The sequence below is a fragment of the Ambystoma mexicanum genome, unplaced genomic scaffold (genome assembly GCF_040938575.1).
Source record: "Ambystoma mexicanum isolate Mex_15411 unplaced genomic scaffold, UKY_AmexF1_1 Mex_scaf16, whole genome shotgun sequence".
NCBI classification, from domain to species: Eukaryota; Metazoa; Chordata; class Amphibia; order Caudata; family Ambystomatidae; genus Ambystoma; species Ambystoma mexicanum.
In genome coordinates this window covers 47,619-65,610 of record NW_027182391.1, presented here as the reverse complement: position 1 = coordinate 65,610, position 17,992 = coordinate 47,619, and the positions used below count along the sequence as shown (strand labels likewise).

Below are 17,992 nucleotides of genomic sequence, written 5' to 3'. Positions count from 1 at the left end.
ACTAGTCCGATCTATGAAAGTCTCATCAAAACAGGTTTGTCCCTGTTTATCTAAAACCATCATGGACCATATTGGCACCCTTTCTCCTGCTCTGGCTGACTTCTGTAACCTCTCCTTCGCCTCTGGAGCCTTCCCCGCCCCCCTGAAGCACTGTTGTGTATCCTCTTCTCAAGATACCCACTGCCGACTCCTCATGCCCGGCTAACTACTGCACGATCTCCATCGCACCTTTCCTGGGAAACTCCCGGAACAGCTGGCCATCTCCCAGCTTAATCTTCAGACTGATTCTGCAGCTAGTAAGGCCTCTGACCATAAGGGGAGGGCTCCCACCAGCGGCTGGCTTATCTAAGGTCTAGGACCCTTCTTATGCAACAGGGAAGCTACCAGCTACTGAAATGGAACCCAGAGGATGTCTCCTCTTCTTTTTAAGTACTGATATTATGCTCTTGCTTCATAGATTCTAAAAGTGGATTCTGAGGTGCTCAAAATGCATTTCCCTTCCCAACTCCATTGCACAGCTCTACCAATGTACAACCCTTAAAATGTACTACACTCCTGGGTTCTGCAACACATCCACAACAGTTCCTGTCACATCTAATGCACATATACCGAGATATAGGTTTTCACAAAACAAAAAGGCTTCAGGGAAAGAGGCATAATATGCATTACATAACAGTGTTATCAATTGACATTTCACTGTACAAATGTCTGAGAGCCAAGAATGAATAATGTTGTAAAAGGAAGTATTTATTTACACATTCTCTCCCTAGAATAACGACATATTCCAACTCTGCACGTTCACTTAGAATTCCAACATGTGTTTGTCTGATAAGCATCAAGTCTCATATTCTGTAATCAAATCACTCCACATCACTTCTTTAGACCTGGATATTAAAGTACATGTCAAGCATATAAAGCACTGTCCAACTCCACCTGGGGTTTAAATAGCCTTTCCATTGACGGACACAAGTCCTTTCCAGCCTTATGCCTTCTGTTTAAGATACATCTAAGTCCAAATAAACTTGCTCTATCACTGAAGCAATATGTATAAAATGTCATAAAGTAATAGGTTTGATGAGCCTATACAAGCTATTTTATGGCAAATCACAATATATCAAGCAATATATATATCTATGCAAATCATCATAATGTTCAAATGCATAACAAAATATCACTGCATACTTTCCCAGATCATGACTCAAAGGTGCAGCTTAAGGCGTGCACCCCCTTCTCCCTCTCACAGGATCATAGCATCGCCTCAGCAAGTCAGCCAACCAGCCCTTTTATAGATACTTCTCATCCTTCAAACTCTATCAGTTGTTATAACCCTAATTATTGCTAGATTTCACTATGGCAATGCTGTTTTTTTCTGTGCTCACTGCCATATGGGACTATTGTCAGGTGGCATAAAGTGCCAACCTGCTTTTTTCATCCATTGAGAAATGTGTCCATATCTTTGTTTCATTACAATCTGCACTGGCTTCCTGTGACCTCTCAGATTGGGTTTAACGTGCTTTGTTAGCTCATTGTGTCTTTTATGGCAAACGTCCCCCTTTCTGCATTGGATCCTTCCACCCTTGTCCTCCCTGTACCTTTAAATCTATTCCTCTAAATGAGCAGGTGCTGTGCCTTTTTTTGGGGGGAAGGGTTGCTCCCTGTATCTGGAATGCCCTCATCTGAGGTGGCACATCACCACGGGCCAGATGACCTTCAGATGCGTGCTATAGACCCATCTGGTCTGGTTTCTTTCCTTAATTCTGCTGGATTCTCCTATGTTTTAATGTCCTCCTGCTGTTAGAACCCATAAACCTTTGGGTGAATATGTGCCATAGACAAATGCTTTCTTAAATTAAAAAAAAGGCAGCTCTTCATACCAGCCCTACAGATAAGTGGTGTATTAACCAATTACTCCACACAAATTGACAATTACTAACTTTAAAAAAGTAGCAAAACTCCCAACTGTAAAATTGGAAGCAATAGACAAATAGGTGCCAACTTTCCTGCTTTCTCCGACTCAGGTTCGTGAATATGTTCAGCCCAGTCATGCCAGCCAGGCAGTACCAGTGAATGGCAGCCTACAGGGATTTCTGCCTGATATGTAGAGAAACTATAAAGTAAACATTTATATTTTATTTTACATGAATCGCTAGTCATAAAGAAGTGTGAATTACAAAGTTACAATTGTTTCTACATAAGTAAACTAACAAATAACTTGCCTTTCGGTAATGTTTTTTCTGATGGATATACCTGCCACGATTTCCTCATCTATGATATCCATATCCTAGCACAGCTGTTCTCCAGAAACCTTTCCGTCGATAGGGCGTGCCTCTGTGGTGCATCGCCCAGAATGTCGCAGAGTTTGTGATGCACTCTGGACCTAGTCGGCGGAGAGTAACCCAGGGTATTGGCCCCCTTTCCCATCAGGCACTGAAAAGCAGCTGGAGGTTTACATGGTGTTGGTGCTGGTAGAATGTCCAACTCCAGGGAAGTGTCCATACCGCTGTGCCCTGGCAGTTCAGCTGCCAAGTCCAGCATGTCGCCACTCCCATAGAACTTAGTCCTTCTCCTCTCTAGAACTCATGGGCTCCAACCCAAATGGGATCTGGCCGCCTTCCTCATTGTGTCATACTTTTCAACATAAGTGTTGATGGGAAGCGGGACATATTCCCACAGAGCCACAGAGGCCATGGCGTGATGTCGTTGAAGTGTGGAAAGGGTCATGGGGAATGGCTCGACTACTTATACTGGCCTCAGTGTCATTTCTGGCACAAAGAGGCTTTGGATGGACCCAACACAGAGCCATGCAGAGTCCCTCACGGAAGAAATGTTTCCAGAGAACAGCTGCCCTGGGATATGGATAACATAGATGAGGAATCTGTGGCAGGAAGGAATCCATTCTAAATGCCTCTACTAGAATTACATGTGTACACACCCACAAAGTACTCTTACTTTCAACATCAACACATGGGGATTAAAATACCCCACATTTAAATTATCTGCAGACCTTGTTAATTAAATTGGAGAAAGTTCTATCTCCTATGGCTAATTAGACTAAACTGGGCACAACACATGTGCAAAGACTGTTTTACAAAGAGAAAACATGGTGAATGGAATCCATAAAACTGGAGTCTCCAATATCACTCCAGAAGTCAGTTTCCAAGAAATGCATGCCTCACCTGGAGTGCCATCCTTGCTGAATGCCACATCGTTTCCACTTTTTGTAGCATTTTCTACAGCACTACTGTGTTCTTTTCTCCTTAGGATCCCATTACTGTATTACACTATTGCCTAGCTCTGTTGCAGCATAAGTATATGGTTCCCTAGCCTGGGATCGGCATATGGAGGTGCAGTTACACAAGGGAGGGTGCGTGCCCACCATTAAAGCACTACCTTATGAGAAATTGGTTTGGTGAGAAGAGTCCAGAGAAGATGTCAAGTGTTCCATAAAATTATGTTTACATGCATTTTAGAAAAGTGACATTTTGTGAATAGAGTAGAAAGGGCAAATGGAATAGAAATGTTTGCTGTGTTATGAAACAATAAAACTCATGCACATTTGGAAATTAAATGGTGCCTTCCTGTCTGAAATGAGAGTTGTGGGTGTAATGATATCACAGCTGTTCTCTAAATTCCAAGAAGGAATAGTGGACATAAATGTTTATAAAATAAAGCTGGTCTTGGATAAACTGACATGTCTAATGTAAAAGTCTCCCACCGGGATTCATACACTGAAGGAAATGTTGATAAAATGAATATTGATTTTCCGCCAATATGTCACTGTGTTAACATTAAATTAAATTGTTAGTAATAACTTCATTTGTGTATTAAATTTTTTTTTCTGGCTTCACATTTGTGTAAACTGCTTCCTGGAACCGAGGTGATTCATTTGTTTTAGTGGGGTGACCACCTCTATTCCAGTTTTATGCTGTAATGAATGTTATTGTCCACTTTTTAAACTTTATTGTCATGAAAATGGAGAGAGTGTGTTGTGACGGAGGAGATGGGGTAAATAGATGGTCGTAATGGGTTTAGTGGAGGAGTGGGAAAGAGGTGAACATCAAGGGAGCTGTTCGTGATGGAGCAGGTGGGTTAAAGAGGAGTGGGTAATGGGGTCTGTGGAGGGGTGGGAAAGTGGTGTACTTGGAGGGAGCTGGTCGTGACAGAGCAGGTGGGGTAAAGAGAAGGAGGTGCTGGTATTCAAATCTGCATGGTGTGCCCTTCCATACCATAATCCTAAACTGAAGAAGATATGGCATTAAAGAGAAAAAATTGTGTAAATGAAGGTAAGTGCTCACAAATTAATTAATATATACAAAATGTTGTAATCAATCCAGTGAATTAAACCCATATATTATATTTCCTGTCTCGTATAAACATTTGCTAGCATGACCTGCCACTTTTCTTACACTTTGAACAAAAGCGATGGATGAACTTTCTTTTGTATGGGATTTTGATTACTCTGGTGTTTATTTCTTTTCATGGGATTGTGATAACCGAGGTATCAGAAATGATACTGGGATACAAGTTAGACATGATTTCGGCTGAAGACTTCTAACCCAAACTGGGTTGGGAAAAGGCCTTGCTGTCCCTGCACTAGCAGAGTTTCCCTACTTAAACTCAAAACTAAGGATCTCTTAGTGTCAGAATGTCCAATCCAAACCATCCTGTGTCCAAAGTACTATTCTGACCCTCACACTCCAAACAAAAACATGAAAAGGATGATGGCTTTGGCCTTGAGTGGTTTATAAATGTTCAGCTGCAGGCTGTTCAATGCCATGTCCGTTCCGGCTGAGGGGCGTGAAAGCTACTCGCACCCTGGAATTTCCTGGCATGCAGATAGTTTTCTGGGGGGGGGTGCCGTATCAGAGATGCATGTGTGTGACGCTTCCCCTGTCGGGCGGAGGTTTGAAACTGACAACAAAAGAATGGCTGCTGCCATTAAAATGGAAGAGGGATTAGCTCCCTTTTCAGATGATGGCGGCCGTTGAAAATAGGCTCAAAATGGCTGCTGTCATCCGAAAGGGACCTAGTCCCTTTTCTATGTTAATGGCAGCCATTTCCTTTTCCTTATTCTTTTTTTTCCGCTACTGCAAGCAGTGATGGCGAATCGCAACCAGGAAAGGCAGATTCTGATTAGTCAGACCGCCTATTCCGGGTTCAAAAGAACAGTTCTTGACGTTTCCTTGTGTTAACAGCAACATTTATCTTCAAACTCGTTGTCTTTTTATGTGTTGTTGGCATACCTGGTGTACTCTTCTGCCCGTCTCTTAAACCAACACAGCCTGCTGGCTATGTCGTATCTTATTCACTTCCAACTCTCCCCGTGTATTTCCCTGTCAGGATTTCTTTTACACCTTTTGCAACAGTCTGGTATACTCTCCTGCCAGGGCTTTTCATATGTGAACTCCTGCCCACTCTCCCAACTTTGATGCTTCTGCTTTTCAGCCTCCTTGGCTAATATACTTCGGTATGGATTGAATTTGCAAATGAAAAAGCATTAACAAAAATGATCCAAAATGAGAAGACTCTAAAATAACTAGGCTTTGATATAGCACAATCAGAATTCCAAGAGCCCAAAACTGGAAAACAGCAGATGAAATTTGACAGCCAAACAATGATGCCACAGAAGAGTAACGAATGGAATAACGGAAAAGAAATCTTCAACACACACAAAGAGACTCAGATAAGGAGTAAGATGCATGATAACAGTGCAAGCGAAGAAACGCAGAGAAAGTGGCAGGAATCAAGGAGAGAAAAAGGAATATGGAGACAATAAAACGATTCAGATGTGAGCGAATATGAAAGCCCCTATGACCAAAGATAACAACGAAAGAACAACAGGAAGGCCATGATCTCAATATGTTCATGGAACACACGTGGACACAAGCATTTGTTTAGAGATACAGGAGAAATTCTAAATGACTGTGATATAGTTTGCATACAAGAACCCTGGATAAAAGAACAACCTATATCTGATGGATTTACGACATTGAAGAACCCTGCGATACATAGAGAAAAGGGCCGTCCATCAGCAGGACTATTGACTATGCTAAAATGCACAGCAAATATCGAAATAATCAAGTCGGAAAACATACTTCCTTGGATTCAGGCCACCACAATAAACACTAATAACACCCAATCCTTACCCAATACCAACAGAAGCGCGGATAAAAACTTTATTTGGTGTGTAATAAACGTATATTGGAATCCCAATGCAATAAAAGAACTCTTTATAGATAGCGTATTTTCAACAATTCACCAAGCAAAGACCGAAGACCCAAGAACAGAATTCATCATTTGCGGTGATCTAAATATACATCTATTCAATAGGGAAGGCTGTCTAATAAACGACAACGCTTTGGAAAATAGAGCTAGACAATGGAGCAAAGAATCTGCAAACAGATATCTGTTGAGATCAGATTGCATGGACAACACTGGAAGAAGCATGATGGAAACCTGGGCAATGGGCGGAAAAACTGCAATAATAGATTACATCTACATGTCACAAGACATACACAAGGAGATAACATATTCAACCAATCTCAAAAACCCAAACAGCGATCATTACATGTTGAAAAGATGTTTGAATATTGTGCCCACGAAGAAAGCTACCTGTCGTCTACCGATAATGGAAATAAACAAAGGAATGAGCAGCTTAAGGATTAGTCAACAGAATGTGAACAAGCTTCCTGATGCTATGACAAAATCAAACTTGGAAGACAAGGAAAGGATGAACTATGGTTGGCTCCTTCTCCCATATATGAAAGACACAAAAACAACCCAAACAACTGTAAAGATCCACCAACATGCATATAACTTGAAAATTGCACAAACAAAGAAATATCTGAGACACACAATAAAGCAAATAAAGAAAGAGAATACGAAAGATACAGCATCAGAAATCAAACGGGCAAAACAACAACATAAAAATTAGATGAAAAACAACAAGGCAATGATGCTCCAAGTCGACGCTGAGGAAATGCTGCACACTGTAAGTAACCGGAACACGAAACAGTTATGGACTCTACTCAACGCGCAGCCTTGGATCCAAGATGCCATGACAGCAAACATACCAGAAGCAAGTTGGATAAAATACTTCAGGGAACTTTATGGAGAAAAGACAATGGACAAACACACCGACAAACGGGCAAAGATTGCTACATGGCAGCTTGAGTGGGAGATGGATGATATCCATGAAGCAATAAAAGCTTTAAATATGTCAAGAGCCCCTGGACCCGACGGATTGACTAATATGATAATCAAAAATAATCCGAAAATATGGAGATCTATATGTAACAGCATATTCAGTCTCATACAAACAACCAAAAACATACCTGAAACATGGCAGCAGGCCATCATCATACCAATTTACAAAAGTGGCCCTGTGGAAGAACCCTGCAATTACCGCCCACTGGCTTTACTAGACCCTCTCGGGAAAGTATTTTCAAGAATACTACTGAGGAAGCTGAATAACTGGGCAACGAAGGAAAAAAAATATGCAAAGAGGCAGACTGGATTTGCTAAAAATATAGGAACCAACATCAACCTGTTAAAGCATCAAGCCATACAATCAAAGACACAAATATACGCGGGATTCATAGACTTAAAACTCGCATTCGACACAGTCAACAGAAAACTCCTTTGGAAAAAGCTCAGCGATTGGGAATGTCCTAATAACATCCTGGAACCAATTAAGCTACTATATCAGAACACATCCATCAAGATAAGAATGAGTAAAGAAGGCATACTCTCTAGCAAGATAAAAACAACCAAAGGATTAAAACAAGGATGCCCCTTGGCCGCTTCCCTCTTTCACCTTTACACAGCAGACTTAGAAGGATGCATCCACACACCCCGGATCAATCCACCAAAACTGAATGGTACAATAACAACGTGCATCATTTTTGCGGATGACATAGTTGTACTTGCTAAAACCCCAAGGGGCCTGCAAATTGCTCTAGACAACATACAGTCGTATATGGACAAAAACCAACTGATAATAAATGTGAACAAAACTAAAATTATGACTCTGAAGAAACAACACAGCAAGAAAGGATCAAAATATGCCTATTATATTGGAAAAGAAAAAATTGAGGAAGTGAACAAAGTAAAATACCTTGGCATATGGCTAAATCAATCGGCATCAGAACAGAAACAGTAGCACTCCTCAAGGACAAAGCGTGAGCCTTAGCACGGCAAGCAAAGGTAATACACGCGAAATATGGAAAATTCTCCATGACACCAATAACAATGTTTTACAAACAGAAAGTGATGGCCATACTTTCATATGGCGCAGAATCAATGCTGAACATAGACAAAAATTTATGGCAACAAATTGAAGGCTTGTTCTGGTGGAAAGTTCTAAATCTACCCCCATCATTTCCCATGCCACGTATTAGAGCAGAACTAGCTCCACAATCACTGCAATCTCGTGTCCTCTGGAAGCAATTAGACCTATACAGAAAGATAACAAGCGAGAACTTTCCACCACCGATAGAAATTCTACAAGACAAAGAAAGTGAGATGACAGCTCAACCTTTGGAACTGTGGAAAAATGTCATCAAAGCTAAATGCGAAGACGAAGGAATATCCAGAGATCAGCTCATAAACAGACCACAGAGAGCAAAAAAAAGATTGATAGAAAATTACTGGATAAAGACAAATGAGGCTAGGTCCAAATATGCTTTGGATAATCATGGCGGCATGGAACATAATAACAGAACAAAAGAAATTCTGCAGATTCTGCGGCAAGGAAGCAACATTAGAGAGTCTACACCACATAATAATGATCTGCCCAGCTCTAAGCGAGAAAAGAAATCTGTCTGTTGGATGGTTTATGCAGAACCAAGCAAAACGTACACCCAAAGACAGATGGGCTTCAATCCTAGTGGGAAAGGAAAATAAAATGGATATATGCTGTGGTCTCATTCTGGAACAACTTCATGGAACAGCCACAGATAGGCTAAGAAACGACAAAGGATGAAAAGACCTTTAAAATCAGAAAGGTCTATGCATATCTCATGGAAAAGAAGGCGAAATAAAGTGATCCAAAATAAGTAAATGAAATGAAAGGTTTGAAAGACAACCCAAAAACATTTAAATAAAATTTTAAAAAAAAGATGCAAAATTTTGAAGGAATTAACAATGAGAAATGATGTGATGATTAAGCAGAAACAAACTACAATTACAGAACAATGGGGCTTACCTAAACCAACTGGACAGAGCCCGTGTGGACAATGTAGTTGTTGTGCACAGACCAAAAGAACCAAGAACATTGATTTGGGCTACCTAAATTGTGGGAACAAAGATCCTTGAGCAATTGTAATTCCATGATGGTAATTTACACAATCTGAAAGAAAAATAAAGGTCAAAATAGGGGAACATAAAAGTTGCATAAGGAACAATACCTTAAATGCACCCCTAACTGGTCACTTTAATAGCCTAGGCCACAAACCAGAAGAATTAAGGTGGTCAGTAGTAATGAAAATTGGACAGTCTGACAATACCTGTAACAGTAAACAAATGCTCAGTATACAAGAACAGAAAATGATCTTCCTTACTAAAAGCCACCTCACGGGCCTGAATGAAAATATAGATTGGAATGTGTTTATAATTTAGACAAAAAACTGGTGGTTGTGCACTACTTTGCGGTCCATGTGATCGATTGTGCTCCGTTATGCCGCATTAGTATTATCCACTTCAGTATACTATCTAGATGAGTGGGGCGAGTTACCTTTGTTTAAATTAACATGATGGTCCCCTTAATTAGGGACCCCCCCCAATACTCCTACCCCCCTTCTTTACCAGAAATGCAGATAACATATAGAGTACTATATTAGATGTACTCGAAGCCGTCAACTCACTCCTAGATCTCACTCCTAGATCCTTAATTCTAATTCGTAACGCTACCATTCTAACATGGCGTTATGGATCTATAGTACCGTTCAGCAGTCCTTTTTCTATCACATGGGACCACTGACGCAGTACGCATGTGTAATTTGGGTTGACGTGCACTCTATCCCGTGATATGGCGGACATGGTGCTGAGTTCGCTGCTCTGGTGTGTTATTCAATATACACCATCACTCTGCTTCCCGTTGGACCTTTACCCTTTGGTGAGTGCACCCGTGTGGAGCTGGCTCTAATTCTAATCCCTATTTACATTGACTATAGTTTTTCTCCTCCCTCAATACTGGGTAGGGATGCGTAACACTGTACCGTTAATGTACACTTCTCAGCAATGTTGGAAATCTGTTTCCCAATGTATGCAACTTCCTCCCGCGCGCACTCCATATAGATCGCACTCTCCTCATCTTTTGCATGGCCCAGCACATTTTGGTTCCATAAAGAGTGATGCATATGACACTTTATTTTCACTCCTGACATTTGTTTTCCTCACTCTGCAGCTCCAGATATTTTACATATTAGGGCACGAATATAATTTTGTGTTTACTTTACTGCTCGACCTAATGAGGCATGAACTAGTGCCACCATATGGATTCAGCTCTTTTAGATTGTCGCAATCGTTTCTTCCCCTTCACTTATACTAAGACGTGCTCTGTTTGAACACTATCTTGATGTATACATTAATGTCTAACACATGTATACTTTAACCTATCTGCTAATTAAAGCGTGCTTTGTCCTTTAGGTATAACCACGCGCGATTACAACATCTTTTTCAACTTTATAACAGTACACCGGAGAGAATGACAGTAAGTACTATAACTCTCTCTCCGGTATAAACTTGTGACGATCTGCTAAGCGATTTACTCCTCGTCTGCCACCGCTTCTCGATTTTGATGACAGGACCCCATGTGTCCTTTTTGTATATCCATAGGGATAAAAGTGACTGGATTACAGACTCCGTTACCAGCCTCACAGGATGCGATACCGACATTAATAGACGGTAAGCACCACTATTATACCGCTTATATTTGACACAGTGGATAATAACACTGGTGACCATTACTAATTAGGTCCCTCTCTTTTGCTTTTGTACCCAGGTTTGGTCTAGACGCTTGAACTCTACTATACAGAGAAGAGCCTATGGAACAAGCTACTTTGCAATTGTTCCTTTGGGGATGCATTTGAGCAATGTCACCGTCAATTTAAACACCAGTTGTTTGTTGCCCAAACTTAGATTTGGACTGTGTTTGTAAACCACTGAAAGTTGTGACCCTGTGGGTCCACGCTTGAGAAATATAATGCCCCTGAAAATGTTCCTGTATTTATATTACTAGCTGTAGGAACGAAACATGTAGGGTTTATTTTAACACTATAACCAAGTGTTTGGAGGTGGATCAATTACCACATGTGATGTTAACAAAGCATTAGACAGCGTACACATCAACTTTAGAGTAACTCTCGATTGGAGTACTCTGTGCATTGCTTGTTTTCTTTTGCTGTCTTTGTGACTGTGGTTTCTATCATTTACCAACCAGGATTCGGATTCTACAGAAATGAATATTTCACTGAATGGTGTCCAACATTGTGTTTTGTTTGCCATTTGTGTGTTGTAAATAGGTGCTTACATTATTGTAACAAGATTGCATATTTTGCACAGTTGACACCCTGAGGTGCCAATCACACCTTTCAGGTATCTGCACTTCGCACTTTGGGATATTTTATACAGTTGTTTATGATGTTTTATTGAATTGTGTTTTATAATCTTGCATTAAAAATATGTGTGATACTGTTGAGTTAGAGTGCTATTGGCTTCATTTTCCATGCACTTGTTTGTAACGGTTTTGTGATGTCAAGTGTTTACAGGTGATGCATACCCCGTAGTCTAGCGATTTTTCTCACCTTACCTTACGAGACAGGGAGTCTGTTTTATATTGACATATTATTTGTATCAGGTTTACTCCCCTCTCTTTTACCTGATATCCCCCTCCTTTTGAATCAGAGGGTAAGGGGCAGGCAGATTTCATTACCAAGTCTGAGTGAAATTCCCACTCATTGGTAGACACGTAAAAGGAATTCACACTCAAGTTCTTGTGCTTTTTCTGTGCTTTTCAAAAATAACAATATACAGTATCGATAACAAGGAATTCCAATTTCTCCCAAAAATAAACTCTCAAAGTAAAACCGTATTATGAGGAGTTCCCTTCCCCAAGTTTCATGCCTTTATTCACAAAACAACAATGTTCCATAGGAGCTCCGGGGTTCACTTCCCCAAGCTTCATGTCTTGATTCACAAAACAACAATGTTCCATAGGAGCTCAGTGGTTCTCTTCCCCAAGCTTCATGCCTTGATGCACAAAACAACAATGTTCCATAGGAGCTCAGTGGTTCTCTTCCCCAAGCTTCATTCCTTGATGCACAAAACAACAATGTTCCATAGGAGCTCAGTGGTTCTCTTCCCCAAGCGTCATTCCTTGATGCACAAAACAACAATGTTCCATAGGAGCTCAGTGGTTCTCTTCTCCAAGCTTCATGCCTTGATGCACAAAACAACAATGTTCCATAGGATCTCAGGGTTCTCTTCCCCAAGCTTCATGCCTTGATGCACAAAACAACAATGTTCCATGGGAGCTCAGTGGTTCACTTCCCCAATCTTCATGCCTTGATGCACAAAACAACAATGTTCCATGGGAGCTCAGGGGTTCTCTTCCCCAAGCTTCATGCCTTGATGCACAAAACAACAATGTTCCATAGGAGCTCAGTGGTTCTCTTCCCCAAGCTTCATGCCTTGATGCACAAAACAACAATGTTCCATAGGATCTCAGGGGTTCTCTTCCCTAAGCTTCATGCCTTGATGCACAAAACAACAATTTTCCACAGGATCTCAGGGGTTCTCTTCCCCAAGCTGCATTCCTTGATGCACAAAACAACAATGTTCCATAGGAGCTCAGTAGTTCTCTTCCCCAAGCTTCATTGTGTTTAAAAGTTGTTTTCACGCTTCTCCTGGTTTCGTTGGAGCATCCTGGTCCCGGCGCAGTTAACAGGCCGCACGGCCCACCCGCTACAGGTCACGCCACCAGTTGCCCAGCATTCTGCCACTTTGGCAGTTTACCAGGTCTCACAAGTTCATAGATCAAGTGTTTGCCTTTATGGATACTTCTTTGCCTCTCTTTTCTATAATCTACTTGGTTGGCTTTCGTTTACAGCCTTGTTTTGCCTGATCAGCATTTTGCTCGCACTTCACTGCCTCGCCTCGGGTTGCACTCTCATAGCTTTCATTCTTTTATTCATAGTATTCTCATTTATGTGATACTTATTTACTATCCGTAGTTAATCAGAGACTTTTCAATACGTAGCGCTTTAATGTAACCACTCTGACCCAACATTTCTTTACAATCCATTACAAACATTGCATTTCTCATAATTCAATCATTAACTTTGGTTCTGAGACTTTCGGGAATGTACGGACCGCATGCGATCACTCCGATACAATGTGATTCATTCACTTTCATATGCGCATCTGGATTCCTCTCATTCTCTTGAAACTCACTGGTTGCCGGGTACCTTTCATCGGTTCTTTTGATAAGATGGTTTCTGGTAGTTGAGGTCAGGGTCTCACAGTCTGCCCCCCAGGCACCACTGGATGGTTATTGTCATTCAGGGGAACAAGCAATTCTTGGCCACAGCAAAGGAGCCGGCACTTCCCACAACTCCCTTATTCCACCTTCTCTGACTCCTTGGAGACACAGCGCCCACACCACGCACTGACAACTTGTTTGTCTGTGCCCTCCTTCAGCATTTTGGCAGCACGCTCTGCTCCGGCGCTCTGTGTGTTGAGCTGGGCGTCCTGCTGCTCCTTCTTCACACAGGCTTCTCACTCTCCTTGGTGTTTGTGACTACACCTTTTATGCACCTGTGAGCACTAACAGGTTGCAGGTGTACAGTCTCAGGGCCAATTGCCTGCCCACAATTAATCCAATTAACAGGAAATCCCTGACCTTTAGTCCTGTAGCTTTCAGGATCCTTCTTCTTCATCCCAGTACTATAGTGGTGTTTCCCATAGGTAATCTGCACTATTCCCCAGGCCCCAGTTAAACTGGATGTAACTCAGTTTCCATTACTTCAGAAGGTTCAAGAAAAGGTGTATTATGTCCTGTGGTCACAAATGGACCAGAATAACTTGATGAAGACACTCCCTTCGCTCACTGTAGGAGTGGGGACATGGATTTATGCATTTGAAAAACATACCGCCGGTGTCATGTTGGCCATAGGGGATATGAAAAGCCTATTTGTGGCTCTGATTGTGGAGCGGTCAGATAAGCTTTGGAAAAAAGTGGGATTTCCGGGAATTCGGTTAGCTCTGAATACCCATGATGGAGCATTGTTTAATAATTATACAGTACAGGTTTGGGGTGCCCTGGGAACTTTGCTTCCGGATCCGGCAGATATAAATTTGATATTAATGAAGACAATGAAATTGGAGGATGATCCTGCCGTGCAAATCCGGTTAATTCATGAGATGTGGAGGGCAGACACCGGAGAAGGGTGGGATCAAAGAGTGGCAATCTTTTACCACATGCTAAAGAAAGGATCCCTAAGAAAGTCCAGCATGATTTAGATATGGTGGTAGGAATGGAGGCCAAGAGTTGGTCAGAGATTCAACCACATATTATGCATTTTTGCAAAAGAAGACAAGAAGAAGAAAGTGTCGAGCAGGCACAAAAAGCAGAGGCTAAGCTCATTCAAAAGACATTGGCGAAGATTTGTCTAGAAAGGGCAGTAATTACGAATTCTATGGAGGGACAGCAGGGGCAATCGGGACAACAGGGACACAGTGAACCGGGTATGACACAGGGGTAGATGGACGGGTATGTTCCCGGTTGCCAATGAGAGACTTTCCGAGGAGCGGGGGAGGATTTCTGTGAGGGAGAGGGTCATTTGGCAGGTTCAGAGGAATGGGTCCTCGGTTTAATGGACCGATGAGAAACAGTTCTGGTGTTGGTCGTGTGGAAGGTTGGGACATGTGTCATGAGATTGTTGTGAGCTCAACAGCTGCAAGCACCAAACTTGCCATATGCTCCAGGCTCTGTGCAATCACAGCAGGCACGGGTTGAACAGAACTCTGTGGCTGCACAGACCTTTGGGATTCCCCCAACCATGCCAGCGCAAACATCGGTGGTGACATGGTACAAGAATCCTTTACCGCAAGGAACGGTTACTCACTATACAAGAGCATGGGTGTTTGGAAGAAATACTTTGACTCTTCCCGGTGCTAATATGTACCAGGAGTAGGACAGCCCACAGGGGTCTCCGATGTGTCCAGCCCTGTCCGATACCACCAATCCGGAAGATGAACCCTGGATCGGCATGCAGGTAGGTGACTGAACGTTTTCTTCCATGGTCGACACAGGGGCTACAAAATATTGCATTAAGGAAGGTGAGTTCCCTTTGTCAGGCAGAATGATGGGCACGCAGGGATTCTCTTGGGCTATCCTGTTGGTTCCTTATACTGAAGATCTTCATATTAAGATAAGTACTTAAAATGTATCAGCCCCTTTGTTGTATTGTTTGGACACCCCAGCGCATCATTTGGGAAGTGACCTCCTGAGCTGGTTACAGATTTCGATTGCTTTCACGGAGGATGGTATTGTATGCTCGACACCAGGGTTGTATCCGGTAAGGGAAGCAGCGTGTATTCTGGCCTATTGTAGCGACAGCGCGATTAGAGGGGTTCCCGTACATTCACCACTTTATTTAGGGGTGATGGTTTTGTTAAGTTGGTCGTGGGGATCAGAAATCGGTCTTGGTGGGCACTAATTGAGTTTATATTTTGGCCTGATGTACCACAGGAGGTAACACCCGGCACATTGTTACGATTCTCGTAGTGATCAGGAACAGGGTTGTTCTGTCAGGCACTGATGAGAAAGGCAGAGAATGGCGCACAGTTCTGTGCATTTATCTGCCCTTGTCACTGAGGGACGTGTCCGATGAGAAATTGTTTGAAGGTACCCAAGACACAGGTGAGATGGTCTTTGAAATGTGGGTTCCTTGCCAGATAGCGATAGAGCAAATGGAATTATCACAGACAATGTTCATCGTTAGAAGTACATTACCATATTGGAAGAAGGATTTGGAAAAAATGCCGGACCACTAATCCTTATGATGTGGGGCTGCCAAAGGGTGTTGTAGCTGTGAGGATAACATTGAAACCCGGTGCAATATTACTGGAGATTAAGCAGTACCCCATGTCCAGGGCGGCGGACAAAGGGATTTACGAGAGCCTTATGGCACTGTTAAATCAATGCACAATACAACCTCCTGTGTCTACATGCAATACTGCTATCTACCCTGTGAAGAAATTGAAGGCGTCCAGTTGGCAGATGGTCCAGTATTTGCGCCCCCTCAATAATATTTTTGAGGTGGAATTTCCAGTGGTACTGAATCCTGCCACCATTCGCTTCAGCATGCCTACTGGGTCGACCCACTTCAAGGTAATTGATTTAAAAAATGAATTTTTCTGTGTTCCCTTTCACCCCGATTCTCAGTAGCTCTGAGGTCACGTATTTGTATCGGGGAGCAGAGTGTCGAAGCTCATGACAGAGCTAGCCGTGAACCATGTCTCGGTGAGACCGAGAACATCAAGGTCAAGTTCTTCCAGGAGGCAGCAGATGTCAGAGGAGTGTTTGACATCAGAGCGAGAGTTGAGAGCCATGTCCTTGAAAAACTTCTGTGGAGGGGTACAAATCAGAGGTACGCCGTGCAGAGGTATAGAAGAAGCCTGAGGAGGGGCAGAAGAGGAAGGAGGAGAGAGCAAGGTAGCCAAGGAGAAGACAGTAGGGGGAGGCAAGGAAGCTGTGGGGGGAAGAGAGAGGACATCAGGAGAAGAAAGGAAATTGAAGAGGCACGGGAAGCATCTGTCAAAGAGAAGGTTTGCCTGAGGGCCTTGGTTTCACAGCCTTTAACTGTTACACGAGTGAAAGGGATGAAGTTAATTTATACGTGAGTGCTACTTTTCAGACGTCTCATTGTCCGACAATTGATGGTCGGTTGAATATAGCTTTCACTCGTACGCAAATGATTCTTCTTGGATGCAGTTGCCTGCCTTTGTTCATGCAACAAATCAGAAAGATCAGTAACACTCACTGGCTTCTGTCTTGCTCCCTTTGCATGCTGCAGGGCTTCAGTGTCTTCTGGCTTTGTATGAGCACACACCCTTCTCCTCTGTGAAGGTGTCTTCGTTACTGTCATGCCGTTATGGAGCTCTCTCACTCCTAGGACCCTCAGTCATACAACTTCTGTCAGTCACGGTCTCCGGCACGCTTTCTGCTGCGCAATCTCCACAATGAGGTTCACATGGGGAAACATAGACTTCCGTCATGCTTTCCGCTTTGCAAACTCTGCACCTCAGATTTTCAGGGAACAGGACCCTCTCAGGACAGGAATCTAAAATCAGCTTGGTCAAAGTCCTGGCATCCCTTCTCTTCACCCACATCTACTTGGATTGCCAACACTGTGCTCTGTTTCTGCAACCAATCCAGCTACAGCTCCATCTAATGGCCTGCACCTGAGGGGGCCTTTTAAGCCTCTCTGCTTCCCTCAGGTTAGGGTCATTTTGCTTAATTAGCTGTCTACTCCTGCAACATTGCTCTTGAGCCCTCTACCTAGTCCCAATATTTCAGGGATTATGGGATCTGTAGTCCCTAACAACAAAATGAGGTTATCTCATTTCTTCTACTTGGTAATATGCCTTTAAAAGGGTGCAGTTGCGGTGAAAGTTAAGCAGGGTTTTTTCCCAGTCTTCCTGACCTGTTCCACCCACCCATGTGATCCTCCTGCAGAACAGCACCTCCAGGTTTGGGATCAGGAAGTGTCTGCCCTCCCCTGGCCAAATGAGACGGGTCTCAGGACAGGTTTATGTGGTGAATCATTGCTGATTCATCACATATCAATGTCAGAGATTCGAGCACACAAAGTTGCTCCATGGGTACTGCGAATCTCTGAGTGTCTTTAACAGGGTGGTTCAGATGGATTTGGGGAATTTACATGTATGCAGTTGCATAATTCAGTACGTGGATAATTTCTTAGTCTGT

General features: G+C 42.7%; 1 long non-coding RNA gene across 1 annotated transcript in view; it reads left to right on the top strand.

Moving 5' to 3' along the window:
* The window catches only part of LOC138554390 (uncharacterized), a 73,132-nt gene extending 61,434 nt beyond the window's left edge, over positions 1–11,698 (top strand). The window contains exons 3-5 of the long non-coding RNA XR_011297400.1: positions 10,648–10,711; positions 10,837–10,905; positions 11,003–11,698. This is a non-coding gene — a long non-coding RNA (uncharacterized lncRNA). The remainder of the gene's footprint in view (positions 1–10,647; positions 10,712–10,836; positions 10,906–11,002) is intronic.
* The last annotated feature ends 6,294 nt before the right edge of the window (positions 11,699–17,992 follow it).